Genomic DNA, 17,461 nt, shown 5'->3' with positions numbered 1-17,461 from the left:
AATCGTGTATTAAAAAAAAAAATGTAAGCCAGGGCGGGATCAGCCAGTGGCGGCTTCCCACATTCATATACAGTCTGGAAGCGGAGGGGTGAACTATTAATACAATGCACTTTTTATATACACCACTCCATTGAAACTACAATGAAATGATAGCAGCAATTCTTGAAACAGGTACGGACAGGGATCGAAAACATGAACTTCAGTTTTTGAAAATGATGCCATAAAAGTTGGCAACCATGCCACTTCTGTTCTATAAATGTACTAACAGGGATTGAACGCATATTCTTCAGATTACAAGACCAAACGATTTTGCACATCTCTGTTTCCTGCTTAGAATTTCAACATTCTGGAAAGTAGAAGTTGGGTCTTTGCAAAAAAACATGGAGAAGCTGGTGATTGAACCCAGGACCTCATACATGCAAAGCATGCGCTCTACCACTGAGCTACATCCCCTTTATGCAAAAGAAAAATATTTTGCTTATTTTTTAAAATGTTACCTTTATTTAACCAGGTAAGCCAGTTAAGGACAAGTTCTCATACACCACTGCGACCTGGCCAAGATAAAGCAAAGCAGTGCAACACAAACAACAACACAGAGTTACACATGGAACAAACAAATCCGGGCTTGGGACCAGCAAAAGTGACCCAAAAGAGACACTCTGGCGGAGCAACTTAGTTTTTAATTGTATTTTTTTGTTTTTCAGTTTAGTTTTCTTAATTTGGTTTGGTTTTTAACCTTATGGTCCACTTAGGAGCCTACGACAAGTCACAGTAAAACATTAACATTTTTAACCATAACATAAAAATAAATAATTCTATACAATCTACATTAACAATCTAAATGGACCAAAAAGAGACAATAGAAAAAACTTTCAATTGCAATGTGAGAAAATGATGGTAACTAGTCTGGCCCTAATTCAGGTTAATCGTGTTTTTTTTAAATTGTAAGCCAGGGCGGGATCAGCCAGGGGCGGCTTCCCACATTCATATACAGTCTGGAAGCGGAGGGGTGAACTATTAATACAATGTACTTTTATATACACCACTCCATTGAAACTACAATGAAATGATAGCAGCAATTCTTGAAACAGATACGGACAGGGATCGAAAACATGAACTTCAGTTTTTGAAAATGATGCCATAAAAGTTGGCAACCATGCCACTTCTGTTCTATAAATGTACTAACAGGGATTGAACGCATATTCTTCAGATTACAAGACCAAATGATTTTGCACATCTCTGTTTCCTGCTTAGAATTTCAACATTCTGGAAAGTAGAAGTTGGGTCTTTGCAAAAAAACATGGAGAAGCTGGGGATTGAACCCAGGACCTCATACATGCAAAGCATGCGCTCTACCACTGAGCTACATCCCCTTTCTGCAAAAGAAAAAAATGTTGCTTATTTTTTTAAATGTCACCTTTATTTAACCAGGTAAGCCAGTTAAGGACAAGTTCTCATACACCACTGCGACCTGGCCAAGATAAAGCAAAGCAGTGCAACACAAACAACAACACAGAGTTACACATGGAACAAACAAATCCGGGCTAGGGACCAGCAAAAGTGACCCAAAAGAGACACTCTGGCGGAGCAACTTAGTTTTTAATTGTATTTTTTTGTTTTTCAGTTTAGTTTTCTTAATTTGGTTTGGTTTTTAACCTTATGGTCCACTTAGAAGCCTACGACAAGTCACAGTAAAACATTAACATTTTTAACCATAACATAAAAATAAATAATTCTATACAATCTACATTAACAATCTAAATGGACCAAAAAGAGACAATAGAAAAAACTTTCAATTGCAATGTGAGAAAATGATGGTAACTAGTCTGGCCCTTATTCAGGTTAATCGTGTTTAAAAAAAAAAATGTAAGCCAGGGCGGGATCAACAAGCGGCGGCTTCCCACATTCATATACAGTCTGGAAGCGGAGGGGTGAACTATTAATACAATGTACTTTTATATACACCACTCCATTGAAACTACAATGAAATGATAGCAGCAATTCTTGAAACAGATACAGACAGGGATCGAAAACATGAACTTCAGTTTTTGAAAATGATGCCATAAAAGTTGGCAACCATGCCACTTCTGTTCTATAAATGTACTAACAGGGATTGAACGCATATTCTTCAGATTACAAGACCAAATGATTTTGCACATCTCTGTTTCCTGCTTAGAATTTCAACATTCTGGAAAGTAGAAGTTGGGTCGTTGCAAAAAAACATGGAGAAGCTGGGGATTGAACCCAGGACCTCATACATGCAAAGCATGCGCTCTACCACTGAGCTACATCCCCTTTCTGCAAAAGAAAAAAATGTTGCTTATTTTTTAAAATGTCACCTTTATTTAACCAGGTAAGCCAGTTAAGGACAAGTTCTCATACACCACTGCGACCTGGCCAAGATAAAGCAAAGCAGTGCAACACAAACAACAACACAGAGTTACACATGGAACAAACAAATCCGGGCTAGGGACCAGCAAAAGTGACCCAAAAGAGACACTCTGGCGGAGCAACTTAGTTTTTAATTGTATTTTTTTGTTTTTCAGTTTAGTTTTCTTAATTTGGTTTGGTTTTTAACCTTATGGTCCACTTAGGAGCCTACGACAAGTCACAGTAAAACATTAACATTTTTAACCATAACATAAAAATAAATAATTCTATACAATCTACATTAACAATCTAAATGGACCAAAAAGAGACAATTGAAAAAACTTTTAATTGCAATGTGAGAAAATGATGGTAACTAGTCTGGCCCTTATTCAGGTTAATCGTGTTTTAAAAAAAAAAATGTAAGCCAGGGCGGGATCAGCAAGCGGCGGCTTCCCACATTCATATACAGTCTGGAAGCGGAGGGGTGAACTATTAATACAATGTACTTTTATATACACCACTCCATTGAAACTACAATGAAATGATAGCAGCAATTCTTGAAACAGATACGGACAGGGATCGAAAACATGAACTTCAGTTTTTGAAAATGATGCCATAAAAGTTGGCTACCATGCCACTTCTGTTCTATAAATGTACTAACAGGGATTGAACGCATATTCTTCAGATTACAAGACCAAATGATTTTGCACATCTCTGTTTCCTGCTTAGAATTTCAACATTCTGGAAAGTAGAAGTTGGGTCTTTGCAAAAAAACATGGAGAAGCTGGGGATTGAACCCAGGACCTCATACATGCAAAGCATGCGCTCTACCACTGAGCTACATCCCCTTTCTGAAAAAGAAAAAAATGTTGCTTATTTTTTAAAATGTCACCTTTATTTAACCAGGTAAGCCAGTTAAGGACAAGTTCTCATACACCACTGCGACCTGGCCAAGATAAAGCAAAGCAGTGCAACACAAACAACAACACAGAGTTACACATGGAACAAACAAATCCGGGCTAGGGACCAGCAAAAGTGACCCAAAAGAGACACTCTGGCGGAGCAACTTAGTTTTTAATTGTATTTTTTTGTTTTTCAGTTTAGTTTTCTTAATTTGGTTTGGTTTTTAACCTTATGGTCCACTTAGGAGCCTACGACAAGTCACAGTAAAACATTAACATTTTTAACCATAACATAAAAATAAATAATTCTATACAATCTACATTAACAATCTAAATGGACCAAAAAGAGACAATAGAAAAAACTTTCAATTGCAATGTGAGAAAATGATGGTAACTAGTCTGGCCCTTATTCAGGTTAATCGTGTTTTAAAAAAAAAAATGTAAGCCAGGGCGGGATCAGCAAGCGGCGGCTTCCCACATTCATATACAGTCTGGAAGCGGAGGGGTGAACTATTAATACAATGTACTTTTATATACACCACTCCATTGAAACTACAATGAAATGATAGCAGCAATTCTTGAAACAGATACGGACAGGGATCGAAAACATGAACTTCAGTTTTTGAAAATGATGCCATAAAAGTTGGCTACCATGCCACTTCTGTTCTATAAATGTACTAACAGGGATTGAACGCATATTCTTCAGATTACAAGACCAAATGATTTTGCACATCTCTGTTTCCTGCTTAGAATTTCAACATTCTGGAAAGTAGAAGTTGGGTCGTTGCAAAAAAACATGGAGAAGCTGGGGATTGAACCCAGGACCTCATACATGCAAAACATGCGCTCTACCACTGAGCTACATCCCCTTTCTGCAAAAGAAAAAAATGTTGCTTATTTTTTTAAATGTCACCTTTATTTAACCAGGTAAGCCAGTTAAGGACAAGTTCTCATACACCACTGCGACCTGGCCAAGATAAAGCAAAGCAGTGCAACACAAACAACAACACAGAGTTACACATGGAACAAACAAATCCGGGCTAGGGACCAGCAAAAGTGACCCAAAAGAGACACTCTGGCGGAGCAACTTAGTTTTTAATTGTATTTTTTTGTTTTTCAGTTTAGTTTTCTTAATTTGGTTTGGTTTTTAACCTTATGGTCCACTTAGGAGCCTACGACAAGTCACAGTAAAACATTAACATTTTTAACCATAACATAAAAATAAATAATTCTATACAATCTACATTAACAATCTAAATGGACCAAAAAGAGACAATAGAAAAAACGTTCAATTGCAATGTGAGAAAATGATGGTAACTAGTCTGGCCCTTATTCAGGTTAATCGTGTTTTAAAAAAAAAAATGTAAGCCAGGGCGGGATCAGCAAGCGGCGGCTTCCCACATTCATATACAGTCTGGAAGCGGAGGGGTGAACTATTAATACAATGTACTTTTATATACACCACTCCATTGAAACTACAATGAAATGATAGCAGCAATTCTTGAAACAGGTACGGACAGGGATCGAAAACATGAACTTCAGTTTTTGAAAATGATGCCATAAAAGTTGGCAACCATGCCACTTCTGTTCTATAAATGTACTAACAGGGATTGAACGCATATTCTTCAGATTACAAGACCAAATGATTTTGCACATCTCTGTTTCCTGCTTAGAATTTCAACATTCTGGAAAGTAGAAGTTGGGTCTTTGCAAAACAAAAGGAGAAGCTGGTGATTGAACCCAGGACCTCATACATGCAAAGCATGCGCTCTACCACTGAGCTACATCCCCTTTCTGGGAAATAAATACATGTTGCTTATTTTTTTAAATGTCACCTTTATTTAACCAGGTAAGCCAGTTAAGGACAAGTTCTCATACACCACTGCGACCTGGCCAAGATAAAGCAAAGCAGTGCAACACAAACAACAACACAGAGTTACACATGGAACAAACAAATCCGGGCTTGGGACCAGCAAAAGTGACCCAAAAGAGACACTCTGGCGGAGCAACTTAGTTTTTAATTGTATTTTTTTGTTTTTCAGTTTAGTTTTCTTAATTTGGTTTGGTTTTTAACCTTATGGTCCACTTAGGAGCCTACGACAAGTCACAGTAAAACATTAACATTTTTAACCATAACATAAAAATAAATAATTCTATACAATCTACATTAACAATCTAAATGGACCAAAAAGAGACAATAGAAAAAACTTTCAATTGCAATGTGAGAAAATGATGGTACCTAGTCTGGCCCTAATTCAGGTTAATCGTGTTTTTTTTAAAATGTAAGCCAGGGCGGGATCAGCCAGCAGCGGCTTCCCACATTCATATACAGTCTGGAAGCGGAGGGGTGAACTATTAATACAATGTACTTTTTATATACACCACTCCATTGAAACTACAATGAAATGATAGCAGCAATTCTTAAAACAGGTACGGACAGGGATCGAGAACATGAACTTCAGTTTTTGAAAATGATGCCATAAAAGTTGGCTAACATGCCACTTCTGTTCTATAAATATACTAACAGGGATTGAACGCATATTCTTCAGATTACAAGACCAAATGATTTTGCACATCTCTGTTTCCTGCTTAGAATTTCAACATTCTGGAAAGTAGAAGTTGGGTCTTTGCAAAACAATAGGAGAAACTGGTGATTGAACCTAGGACCTCATACATGCAAATCAAATCAAATCAAATCAAATTTATTTTATATAGCCCTTCGTACATCAGCTGATATCTCAAAGTGCTGTACAGAAACCCAGCCTAAAACCCCAAACAGCAAGCAATGCAGGTGAAGAAGCACGGTGGCTAGGAAAAACTCCCTAGAAAGGCCAAAACCTAGGAAGAAACCTAGAGAGGAACCAGGCTATGTGGGGTGGCCAGTCCTCTTCTGGCTGTGCCGGGTGGAGATTATAACAAAACATGGTCAAGATGTTCAAATGTTCATAAATGACCAGCATGGTCGAATAATAATAAGGCAGAATAGTTGAAACTGGAGCAGCAGCACAGTCAGGTGGACTGGGGACAGCAAGGAGTCATCATGTCAGGTATTCCTGGGGCATGGTCCTAGGGCTCAGGTCCTCCGAGAGAGAGAAAGAAAGAGAGAATTAGAGAGAGCATATGTGGGATGGCCAGTCCTCTTCTGGCTGTGCCGGGTGGAGATTATAACAGAACATGGCCAAGATGTTCAAATGTTCATAAATGATCAGCATGGTCGAATAATAATAAGGCAGAACAGTTGAAACTGGAGCAGCAGCACAGCCAGGTGGACTGGGGACAGCAAGGAGTCATCATGTCAGGTAGTCCTGGGGCATGGTCCTAGGGCTCAGGTCCTCCGAGAGAGAGAAAGAGAGAAGGAGAGAATTAGAGAACGCACACTTAGATTCACACAGGACACCGAATAGGACAGGAGAAGTACTCCAGATATAACAAACTGACCCTAGCCCCCCGACACATAAACTACTGCAGCATAAATACTGGAGGCTGAGACAGGAGGGGTCAGGAGACACTGTGGCCCACTCCGAGGACACCCCCGGACAGGGCCAAACAGGAAGGATATAACCCCACCCACTTTGCCAAAGCACAGCCCCCACACCACTAGAGGGATATCTTCAACCACCAACTTACCATCCTGAGACAAGGCTGAGTATAGCCCACAAAGACCTCCGCCACGGCACAACTTAAGGGGGGGGGGGGGGGGGCGCCAACCCAGACAGGATGACCACATCAGTGACTCAACCCACTCAGGTGACGCACCTCCTCCAGGGACGGCATGAGAGAGCCCCAGTAAAGCCAGTGACTCAGCCCCTGTAATAGGGTTAGAGGCAGAGAATCCCAGTGGAAAGAGGGGAACCGGCCAGGCAGAGACAGCAAGGGTGGTTCGTTGCTCCAGAGCCTTTCTGTTCACCCTCCCACTCCTGGGCCAGACTACACTCAATCATATGACCCACTGAAGAGATGAGTCTTCAGTAGAGACTTAAAGGTTGAGACCGAGTTTGCGTCTCTGACATGGGTAGGCAGACCGTTCCATAAAAATGGAGCTCTATAGGAGAAAGCCCTGCCTCCAGCTGTTTGCTTAAAAATTCTAGGGACAATTAGGAGGCCTGCGTCTTGTGACCGTAGCGTACGTGTAGGTATGTACGGCAGGACCAAATCAGAGAGATAGATAGGAGCAAGCCCATGTAATGCTTTGTAGGTTAGCAGTAAAACCTTGAAATCAGCCCTTGCTTTGACAGGAAGCCAGTGTAGAGAGGCTAGCACTGGAGTAATATGATCAAATTTTTTGGTTCTAGTCAGGATTCTAGCAGCCGTATTTAGCACTAACTGAAGTTTATTTAGTGCTTTATCCGGGTAGCCGGAAAGTAGAGCATTGCAGTAGTCTAACCTGGAAGTGACAAAAGCATGGATTAATTTTTCTGCATCATTTTTGAACAGAAAGTTCCTGATTTTTGCAATGTTTCGTAGATGGAAAAAAGCTGTCCTTGAAATGGTCTTGATATGTTCTTCAAAAGAGAGATCAGGGTCCAGAGTAACGCCGAGGTCCTTCACAGTTTTATTTGAGACGACTGTACAACCATTAAGATTAATTGTCAGATTCAACAGAAGATCTCTTTGTTTCTTGGGACCTAGAACAAGCATCTCTGTTTTGTCCGAGTTTAAAAGTAGAAAGTTTGCAGCCATCCACTTCCTTATGTCTGAAACACATTCTTCTAGCAAGGGCAATTTTGGGGCTTCACCATGTTTAATTGAAATGTACAGCTGTGTGTCATCTGCATAGCAGTGAAAGTTAACATTATGTTTTCGAATAACATCCCCAAGAGGTAAAATATATAGTGAAAACAAAAGTGGTCCTAAAACGGAACCTTGAGGAACACCGAAATTTACAGTTGATTTGTCAGAGGACAGACCATTCACAGAGACAAACTGATATCTTTCCGACAGATAAGATCTAAACCAGGCCAGAACTTGTCCGTGTAGACCAATTTGGGTTTCCAATCTCTCCAAAAGAATGTGGTGATCGATGGTATCAAAAGCAGCACTAAGGTCTAGGAGCACGAGGACAGATGCAGAGCCTCGGTCCGATGCCATTAAAATGTCATTTACCACCTTCACAAGTGCCGTCTCAGTGCTATGATGGGGTCTAAAACCAGACTGAAGCATTTCGTATACATTGTTTGTCTTCAGGAAGGCAGTGAGTTGTTGCGCAACAGCCTTTTCTAAAATTTTTGAGAGGAATGGAAGATTCGATATAGGCCGATAGTTTTTTATATTTTCTGGGTCAAGGTTTGGCTTTTTCAAGAGAGGCTTTATTACTGCCACTTTTAATGAGTTTGGTACACATCCGGTGGATAGAGAGCCGTTTATTATGTTCAACATAGTAGGGCCAAGCACAGGATGCAAAGCATGCGCTCTACCACTGAGCTACATCCCCTTTCTGGGAAATAAAAAAATGTTGCTTATTTTTTAAAATGTCACCTTTATTTAACCAGGTAAGCCAGTTAAGGACAAGTTCTCATACACCACTGCGACCTGGCCAAGATAAAGCAAAGCAGTGCAACACAAACAACAACACAGAGTTACACATGGGACAAACAAATCCGGGCTTGGGACCAGCAAAAGTGACCCAAAAGAGACACTCTGGCGGAGCAACTTAGTTTTTAATTGTATTTTTTTGTTTTTCAGTTTAGTTTTCTTAATTTGGTTTGGTTTTTAACCTTATGGTCCACTTAGGAGCCTACGACAAGTCACAGTAAAACATTAACATTTTTAACCATAACATAAAAATAAATAATTCTATACAATCTACATTAACAATCTAAATGGACCAAAAAGAGACAATAGAAAAAACTTTCAATTGCAATGTGAGAAAATGATGGTACCTAGTCTGGCCCTAATTCAGGTTAATCGTGTTTTTTTTTAAATGTAAGCCAGGGCGGGATCAGCCAGCAGCGGCTTCCCACATTCATATACAGTCTGGAAGCGGAGGGGTGAACTATTAATACAATGTACTTTTTATATACACCACTCCATTGAAACTACAATGAAATGATAGCAGCAATTCTTAAAACAGGTACGGACAGGGATCGAGAACATGAACTTCAGTTTTTGAAAATGATGCCATAAAAGTTGGCAACCATGCCACTTCTGTTCTATAAATGTACTAACAGGGATTGAACGCATATTCTTCAGATTACAAGACCAAATGATTTTGCACATCTCTGTTTCCTGCTTAGAATTTCAACATTCTGGAAAGTAGAAGTTGGGTCTTTGCAAAACAAAAGGAGAAGCTGGTGATTGAACCCAGGACCTCATACATGCAAAGCATGCGCTCTACCACTGAGCTACATCCCCTTTCTGGGAAATAAATACATGTTGCTTATTTTTTTAAATGTCACCTTTATTTAACCAGGTAAGCCAGTTAAGGACAAGTTCTCATACACCACTGCGACCTGGCCAAGATAAAGCAAAGCAGTGCAACACAAACAACAACACAGAGTTACACATGGAACAAACAAATCCGGGCTTGGGACCAGCAAAAGTGACCCAAAAGAGACACTCTGGCAGAGCAACTTAGTTTTTAATTGTATTTTTTTGTTTTTCAGTTTAGTTTTCTTAATTTGGTTTGGTTTTTAACCTTATGGTCCACTTAGGAGCCTACGACAAGTCACAGTAAAACATTAACATTTTTAACCATAACATAAAAATAAATAATTCTATGCAATCTACATTAACAATCTAAATGGACCAAAAAGAGACAATAGAAAAAACTTTCAATTGCAATGTGAGAAAATGATGGTACCTAGTCTGGCCCTAATTCAGGTTAATCGTGTTTTTTTTTAAATGTAAGCCAGGGCGGGATCAGCCAGCAGCGGCTTCCCACATTCATATACAGTCTGGAAGCGGAGGGGTGAACTATTAATACAATGTACTTTTTATATACACCACTCCATTGAAACTACAATGAAATGATAGCAGCAATTCTTAAAACAGGTACGGACAGGGATCGAGAACATGAACTTCAGTTTTTGAAAATGATGCCATAAAAGTTGGCTAACATGCCACTTCTGTTCTATAAATATACTAACAGGGATTGAACGCATATTCTTCAGATTACAAGACCAAATGATTTTGCACATCTCTGTTTCCTGCTTAGAATTTCAACATTCTGGAAAGTAGAAGTTGGGTCTTTGCAAAACAATAGGAGAAACTGGTGATTGAACCTAGGACCTCATACATGCAAAGCATGCGCTCTACCACTGAGCTACATCCCCTTTCTGGGAAATAAAAAAATGTTGCTTATTTTTTAAAATGTCACCTTTATTTAACCAGGTAAGCCAGTTAAGGACAAGTTCTCATACACCACTGCGACCTGGCCAAGATAAAGCAAAGCAGTGCAACACAAACAACAACACAGAGTTACACATGGGACAAACAAATCCGGGCTTGGGACCAGCAAAAGTGACCCAAAAGAGACACTCTGGCGGAGCAACTTAGTTTTTAATTGTATTTTTTTGTTTTTCAGTTTAGTTTTCTTAATTTGGTTTGGTTTTTAACCTTATGGTCCACTTAGGAGCCTACGACAAGTCACAGTAAAACATTAACATTTTTAACCATAACATAAAAATAAATAATTCTATACAATCTACATTAACAATCTAAATGGACCAAAAAGAGACAATTGAAAAAACTTTTAATTGCAATGTGAGAAAATGATGGTAACTAGTCTGGCCCTTATTCAGGTTAATCGTGTTTTAAAAAAAATAATGTAAGCCAGGGCGGGATCAGCAAGCGGCGGCTTCCCACATTCATATACAGTCTGGAAGCGGAGGGGTGAACTATTAATACAATGTACTTTTATATACACCACTCCATTGAAACTACAATGAAATGATAGCAGCAATTCTTGAAACAGATACGGACAGGGATCGAAAACATGAACTTCAGTTTTTGAAAATGATGCCATAAAAGTTGGCTACCATGCCACTTCTGTTCTATAAATGTACTAACAGGGATTGAACGCATATTCTTCAGATTACAAGACCAAATGATTTTGCACATCTCTGTTTCCTGCTTAGAATTTCAACATTCTGGAAAGTAGAAGTTGGGTCTTTGCAAAAAAACATGGAGAAGCTGGGGATTGAACCCAGGACCTCATACATGCAAAGCATGCGCTCTACCACTGAGCTACATCCCCTTTCTGAAAAAGAAAAAAATGTTGCTTATTTTTTAAAATGTCACCTTTATTTAACCAGGTAAGCCAGTTAAGGACAAGTTCTCATACACCACTGCGACCTGGCCAAGATAAAGCAAAGCAGTGCAACACAAACAACAACACAGAGTTACACATGGAACAAACAAATCCGGGCTAGGGACCAGCAAAAGTGACCCAAAAGAGACACTCTGGCGGAGCAACTTAGTTTTTAATTGTATTTTTTTGTTTTTCAGTTTAGTTTTCTTAATTTGGTTTGGTTTTTAACCTTATGGTCCACTTAGGAGCCTACGACAAGTCACAGTAAAACATTAACATTTTTAACCATAACATAAAAATAAATAATTCTATACAATCTACATTAACAATCTAAATGGACCAAAAAGAGACAATAGAAAAAACTTTCAATTGCAATGTGAGAAAATGATGGTAACTAGTCTGGCCCTTATTCAGGTTAATCGTGTTTTTAAAAAAAAAATGTAAGCCAGGGCGGGATCAGCAAGCGGCGGCTTCCCACATTCATATACAGTCTGGAAGCGGAGGGGTGAACTATTAATACAATGTACTTTTATATACACCACTCCATTGAAACTACAATGAAATGATAGCAGCAATTCTTGAAACAGATACGGACAGGGATCGAAAACATGAACTTCAGTTTTTGAAAATGATGCCATAAAAGTTGGCTACCATGCCACTTCTGTTCTATAAATGTACTAACAGGGATTGAACGCATATTCTTCAGATTACAAGACCAAATGATTTTGCACATCTCTGTTTCCTGCTTAGAATTTCAACATTCTGGAAAGTAGAAGTTGGGTCGTTGCAAAAAAACATGGAGAAGCTGGGGATTGAACCCAGGACCTCATACATGCAAAACATGCGCTCTACCACTGAGCTACATCCCCTTTCTGCAAAAGAAAAAAATGTTGCTTATTTTTTTAAATGTCACCTTTATTTAACCAGGTAAGCCAGTTAAGGACAAGTTCTCATACACCACTGCGACCTGGCCAAGATAAAGCAAAGCAGTGCAACACAAACAACAACACAGAGTTACACATGGAACAAACAAATCCGGGCTAGGGACCAGCAAAAGTGACCCAAAAGAGACACTCTGGCGGAGCAACTTAGTTTTTAATTGTATTTTTTTGTTTTTCAGTTTAGTTTTCTTAATTTGGTTTGGTTTTTAACCTTATGGTCCACTTAGAAGCCTACGACAAGTCACAGTAAAACATTAACATTTTTAACCATAACATAAAAATAAATAATTCTATACAATCTACATTAACAATCTAAATGGACCAAAAAGAGACAATAGAAAAAACTTTCAATTGCAATGTGAGAAAATGATGGTAACTAGTCTGGCCCTTATTCAGGTTAATCGTGTTTAAAAAAAAAAATGTAAGCCAGGGCGGGATCAACAAGCGGCGGCTTCCCACATTCATATACAGTCTGGAAGCGGAGGGGTGAACTATTAATACAATGTACTTTTATATACACCACTCCATTGAAACTACAATGAAATGATAGCAGCAATTCTTGAAACAGATACGGACAGGGATCGAAAACATGAACTTCAGTTTTTGAAAATGATGCCATAAAAGTTGGCAACCATGCCACTTCTGTTCTATAAATGTACTAACAGGGATTGAACGCATATTCTTCAGATTACAAGACCAAATGATTTTGCACATCTCTGTTTCCTGCTTAGAATTTCAACATTCTGGAAAGTAGAAGTTGGGTCGTTGCAAAAAAACATGGAGAAGCTGGGGATTGAACCCAGGACCTCATACATGCAAAGCATGCGCTCTACCACTGAGCTACATCCCCTTTCTGCAAAAGAAAAAAATGTTGCTTATTTTTTAAAATGTCACCTTTATTTAACCAGGTAAGCCAGTTAAGGACAAGTTCTCATACACCACTGCGACCTGGCCAAGATAAAGCAAAGCAGTGCAACACAAACAACAACACAGAGTTACACATGGAACAAACAAATCCGGGCTAGGGACCAGCAAAAGTGACCCAAAAGAGACACTCTGGCGGAGCAACTTAGTTTTTAATTGTATTTTTTTGTTTTTCAGTTTAGTTTTCTTAATTTGGTTTGGTTTTTAACCTTATGGTCCACTTAGGAGCCTACGACAAGTCACAGTAAAACATTAACATTTTTAACCATAACATAAAAATAAATAATTCTATACAATCTACATTAACAATCTAAATGGACCAAAAAGAGACAATTGAAAAAACTTTTAATTGCAATGTGAGAAAATGATGGTAACTAGTCTGGCCCTTATTCAGGTTAATCGTGTTTTAAAAAAAAAAATGTAAGCCAGGGCGGGATCAGCTAGCGGCGGCTTCCCACATTGATATACAGTCTGGAAGCGGAGGGGTGAACTATTAATACAATGTACTTTTATATACACCACTCCATTGAAACTACAATGAAATGATAGCAGCAATTCTTGAAACAGATACGGACAGGGATCGAAAACATGAACTTCAGTTTTTGAAAATGATGCCATAAAAGTTGGCTACCATGCCACTTCTGTTCTATAAATGTACTAACAGGGATTGAACGCATATTCTTCAGATTACAAGACCAAATGATTTTGCACATCTCTGTTTCCTGCTTAGAATTTCAACATTCTGGAAAGTAGAAGTTGGGTCTTTGCAAAAAAACATGGAGAAGCTGGGGATTGAACCCAGGACCTCATACATGCAAAGCATGCGCTCTACCACTGAGCTACATCCCCTTTCTGAAAAAGAAAAAAATGTTGCTTATTTTTTAAAATGTCACCTTTATTTAACCAGGTAAGCCAGTTAAGGACAAGTTCTCATACACCACTGCGACCTGGCCAAGATAAAGCAAAGCAGTGCAACACAAACAACAACACAGAGTTACACATGGAACAAACAAATCCGGGCTAGGGACCAGCAAAAGTGACCCAAAAGAGACACTCTGGCGGAGCAACTTAGTTTTTAATTGTATTTTTTTGTTTTTCAGTTTAGTTTTCTTAATTTGGTTTGGTTTTTAACCTTATGGTCCACTTAGGAGCCTACGACAAGTCACAGTAAAACATTAACATTTTTAACCATAACATAAAAATAAATAATTCTATACAATCTACATTAACAATCTAAATGGACCAAAAAGAGACAATAGAAAAAACTTTCAATTGCAATGTGAGAAAATGATGGTAACTAGTCTGGCCCTTATTCAGGTTAATCGTGTTTTAAAAAAAAAAATGTAAGCCAGGGCGGGATCAGCAAGCGGCGGCTTCCCACATTCATATACAGTCTGGAAGCGGAGGGGTGAACTATTAATACAATGTACTTTTATATACACCACTCCATTGAAACTACAATGAAATGATAGCAGCAATTCTTGAAACAGATACGGACAGGGATCGAAAACATGAACTTCAGTTTTTGAAAATGATGCCATAAAAGTTGGCTACCATGCCACTTCTGTTCTATAAATGTACTAACAGGGATTGAACGCATATTCTTCAGATTACAAGACCAAATGATTTTGCACATCTCTGTTTCCTGCTTAGAATTTCAACATTCTGGAAAGTAGAAGTTGGGTCGTTGCAAAAAAACATGGAGAAGCTGGGGATTGAACCCAGGACCTCATACATGCAAAGCATGCGCTCTACCACTGAGCTACATCCCCTTTCTGCAAAAGAAAAAAATGTTGCTTATTTTTTAAAATGTCACCTTTATTTAACCAGGTAAGCCAGTTAAGGACAAGTTCTCATACACCACTGCGACCTGGCCAAGATAAAGCAAAGCAGTGCAACACAAACAACAACACAGAGTTACACATGGAACAAACAAATCCGGGCTAGGGACCAGCAAAAGTGACCCAAAAGAGACACTCTGGCGGAGCAACTTAGTTTTTAATTGTATTTTTTTGTTTTTCAGTTTAGTTTTCTTAATTTGGTTTGGTTTTTAACCTTATGGTCCACTTAGGAGCCTACGACAAGTCACAGTAAAACATTAACATTTTTAACCATAACATAAAAATAAATAATTCTATACAATCTACATTAACAATCTAAATGGACCAAAAAGAGACAATAGAAAAAACGTTCAATTGCAATGTGAGAAAATGATGGTAACTAGTCTGGCCCTTATTCAGGTTAATCGTGTTTTAAAAAAAAAAATGTAAGCCAGGGCGGGATCAGCAAGCGGCGGCTTCCCACATTCATATACAGTCTGGAAGCGGAGGGGTGAACTATTAATACAATGTACTTTTATATACACCACTCCATTGAAACTACAATGAAATGATAGCAGCAATTCTTGAAACAGATACGGACAGGGATCGAAAACATGAACTTCAGTTTTTGAAAATGATGCCATAAAAGTTGGCTACCATGCCACTTCTGTTCTATAAATGTACTAACAGGGATTGAACGCATATTCTTCAGATTACAAGACCAAATGATTTTGCACATCTCTGTTTCCTGCTTAGAATTTCAACATTCTGGAAAGTAGAAGTTGGGTCTTTGCAAAAAAACATGGAGAAGCTGGGGATTGAACCCAGGACCTCATACATGCAAAGCATGCGCTCTACCATTGAGCTACATCCCCTTTCTGCAAAATAAAAACAGTTTGCTTATTTTTTTAAATGTCACCTTTATTTAACCAGGTAAGCCAGTTAAGGACAAGTTCTCATACACCACTGCGACCTGGCCAAGATAAAGCAAAGCAGTGCAACACAAACAACAACACAGAGTTACACATGGAACAAACAAATCCGGGCTTGGGACCAGCAAAAGTGACCCAAAAGAGACACTCTGGCGGAGCAACTTAGTTTTTAATTGTACTTTTTTGTTTTTTAGTTTAGTTTTCTTAATTTGGTTTGGTTTTTAACCTTATGGTCCACTTAGGAGCCTACGACAAGTCACAGTAAAAAATTAAAATGTTTAACCATAACATAAAAATAAATAATTCTATACAATCTACATTAACAATCTAAATGGACCAAAAAGAGACAATAGAAAAAACTTTCAATTGCAATGTGAGAAAATGATGGTAACTAGTCTGGCCCTTATTCAGGTTAATCGTGTTTTAAAAAAAAAATGTAAGCCAGGGCGGGATCAGCCAGCGGCGGCTTCCCACATTCATATACAGTCTGGAAGCGGAGGGGTGAACTATTAATACAATGTTCTTTTTATATACACCACTCCATTGAAACTACAATGAAATGATAGCAGCAATTCTTGAAACAGGTACGGACAGGGATCGAAAACATGAACTTCAGTTTTTGAAAATGATGCCATAAAAGTTGGCAACCATGCCACTTCTGTTCTATAAATGTACTAACAGGGATTGAACGCATATTCTTCAGATTACAAGACCAAATGATTTTGCACATCTCTGTTTCCTGCTTAGAATTTCAACATTCTGGAAAGTAGAAGTTGGGTCTTTGCAAAAAAACATGGAGAAGCTGGGGATTGAACCCAGGACCTCATACATGCAAAGCATGCGCTCTACCACTGAGCTACATCCCCTTTCTGCAAAAGAAAAAAATGTTGCTTATTTTTTAAAATGTCACCTTTATTTAACCAGGTAAGCCAGTTAAGGACAAGTTCTCATACACCACTGCGACCTGGCCAAGATAAAGCAAAGCAGTGCAACACAAACAACAACACAGAGTTACACATGGAACAAACAAATCCGGGCTAGGGACCAGCAAAAGTGACCCAAAAGAGACACTCTGGCGGAGCAACTTAGTTTTTAATTGTACTTTTTTGTTTTTTAGTTTAGTTTTCTTAATTTGGTTTGGTTTTTAACCTTATGGTCCACTTAGGAGCCTACGACAAGTCACAGTAAAAAATTAAAATGTTTAACCATAACATAAAAATAAATAATTCTATACAATCTACATTAACAATCTAAATGGACCAAAAAGAGACAATAGAAAAAACTTTCAATTGCAATGTGAGAAAATGATGGTAACTAGTCTGGC

General features: G+C 38.5%; 14 non-coding genes across 14 annotated transcripts; all 14 read right to left on the bottom strand.

Moving 5' to 3' along the window:
• Positions 1–381: 381 nt before the first annotated feature.
• trnaa-ugc (transfer RNA alanine (anticodon UGC)) lies at positions 382–453 on the bottom strand. Its single transcript has one exon. It is a non-coding gene; the product is annotated as a tRNA-Ala (tRNA).
• Positions 454–1,301: 848 nt separating this feature from the next.
• Positions 1,302–1,373, bottom strand: trnaa-ugc (transfer RNA alanine (anticodon UGC)). Its single transcript has one exon. It is a non-coding gene; the product is annotated as a tRNA-Ala (tRNA).
• Positions 1,374–2,223: 850 nt separating this feature from the next.
• On the bottom strand, positions 2,224–2,295 carry trnaa-ugc (transfer RNA alanine (anticodon UGC)). Its single transcript has one exon. It is a non-coding gene; the product is annotated as a tRNA-Ala (tRNA).
• Positions 2,296–3,146: 851 nt separating this feature from the next.
• On the bottom strand, positions 3,147–3,218 carry trnaa-ugc (transfer RNA alanine (anticodon UGC)). Its single transcript has one exon. It is a non-coding gene; the product is annotated as a tRNA-Ala (tRNA).
• Positions 3,219–4,069: 851 nt separating this feature from the next.
• trnaa-ugc (transfer RNA alanine (anticodon UGC)) lies at positions 4,070–4,141 on the bottom strand. Its single transcript has one exon. It is a non-coding gene; the product is annotated as a tRNA-Ala (tRNA).
• Positions 4,142–4,991: 850 nt separating this feature from the next.
• trnaa-ugc (transfer RNA alanine (anticodon UGC)) lies at positions 4,992–5,063 on the bottom strand. The gene has a single exon. It is a non-coding gene; the product is annotated as a tRNA-Ala (tRNA).
• Positions 5,064–9,551: 4,488 nt separating this feature from the next.
• On the bottom strand, positions 9,552–9,623 carry trnaa-ugc (transfer RNA alanine (anticodon UGC)). The gene has a single exon. It is a non-coding gene; the product is annotated as a tRNA-Ala (tRNA).
• A 1,771-nt stretch (positions 9,624–11,394) lies between these two features.
• Positions 11,395–11,466, bottom strand: trnaa-ugc (transfer RNA alanine (anticodon UGC)). The gene has a single exon. It is a non-coding gene; the product is annotated as a tRNA-Ala (tRNA).
• An 851-nt stretch (positions 11,467–12,317) lies between these two features.
• On the bottom strand, positions 12,318–12,389 carry trnaa-ugc (transfer RNA alanine (anticodon UGC)). Its single transcript has one exon. It is a non-coding gene; the product is annotated as a tRNA-Ala (tRNA).
• An 850-nt stretch (positions 12,390–13,239) lies between these two features.
• On the bottom strand, positions 13,240–13,311 carry trnaa-ugc (transfer RNA alanine (anticodon UGC)). The gene has a single exon. It is a non-coding gene; the product is annotated as a tRNA-Ala (tRNA).
• Positions 13,312–14,162: 851 nt separating this feature from the next.
• On the bottom strand, positions 14,163–14,234 carry trnaa-ugc (transfer RNA alanine (anticodon UGC)). Its single transcript has one exon. It is a non-coding gene; the product is annotated as a tRNA-Ala (tRNA).
• Positions 14,235–15,085: 851 nt separating this feature from the next.
• On the bottom strand, positions 15,086–15,157 carry trnaa-ugc (transfer RNA alanine (anticodon UGC)). Its single transcript has one exon. It is a non-coding gene; the product is annotated as a tRNA-Ala (tRNA).
• An 851-nt stretch (positions 15,158–16,008) lies between these two features.
• On the bottom strand, positions 16,009–16,080 carry trnaa-ugc (transfer RNA alanine (anticodon UGC)). The gene has a single exon. It is a non-coding gene; the product is annotated as a tRNA-Ala (tRNA).
• Positions 16,081–16,931: 851 nt separating this feature from the next.
• Positions 16,932–17,003, bottom strand: trnaa-ugc (transfer RNA alanine (anticodon UGC)). The gene has a single exon. It is a non-coding gene; the product is annotated as a tRNA-Ala (tRNA).
• Between the last annotated feature and the right edge of the window lie 458 nt (positions 17,004–17,461).

Source organism: Oncorhynchus mykiss, chromosome 15 (assembly GCF_057628025.1).
Source record: "Oncorhynchus mykiss isolate SJ-2025 chromosome 15, ASM5762802v1, whole genome shotgun sequence".
Taxonomy (NCBI): Eukaryota; Metazoa; Chordata; class Actinopteri; order Salmoniformes; family Salmonidae; genus Oncorhynchus; species Oncorhynchus mykiss.
This window is presented reverse-complemented; position numbering and strand designations above follow the sequence as displayed.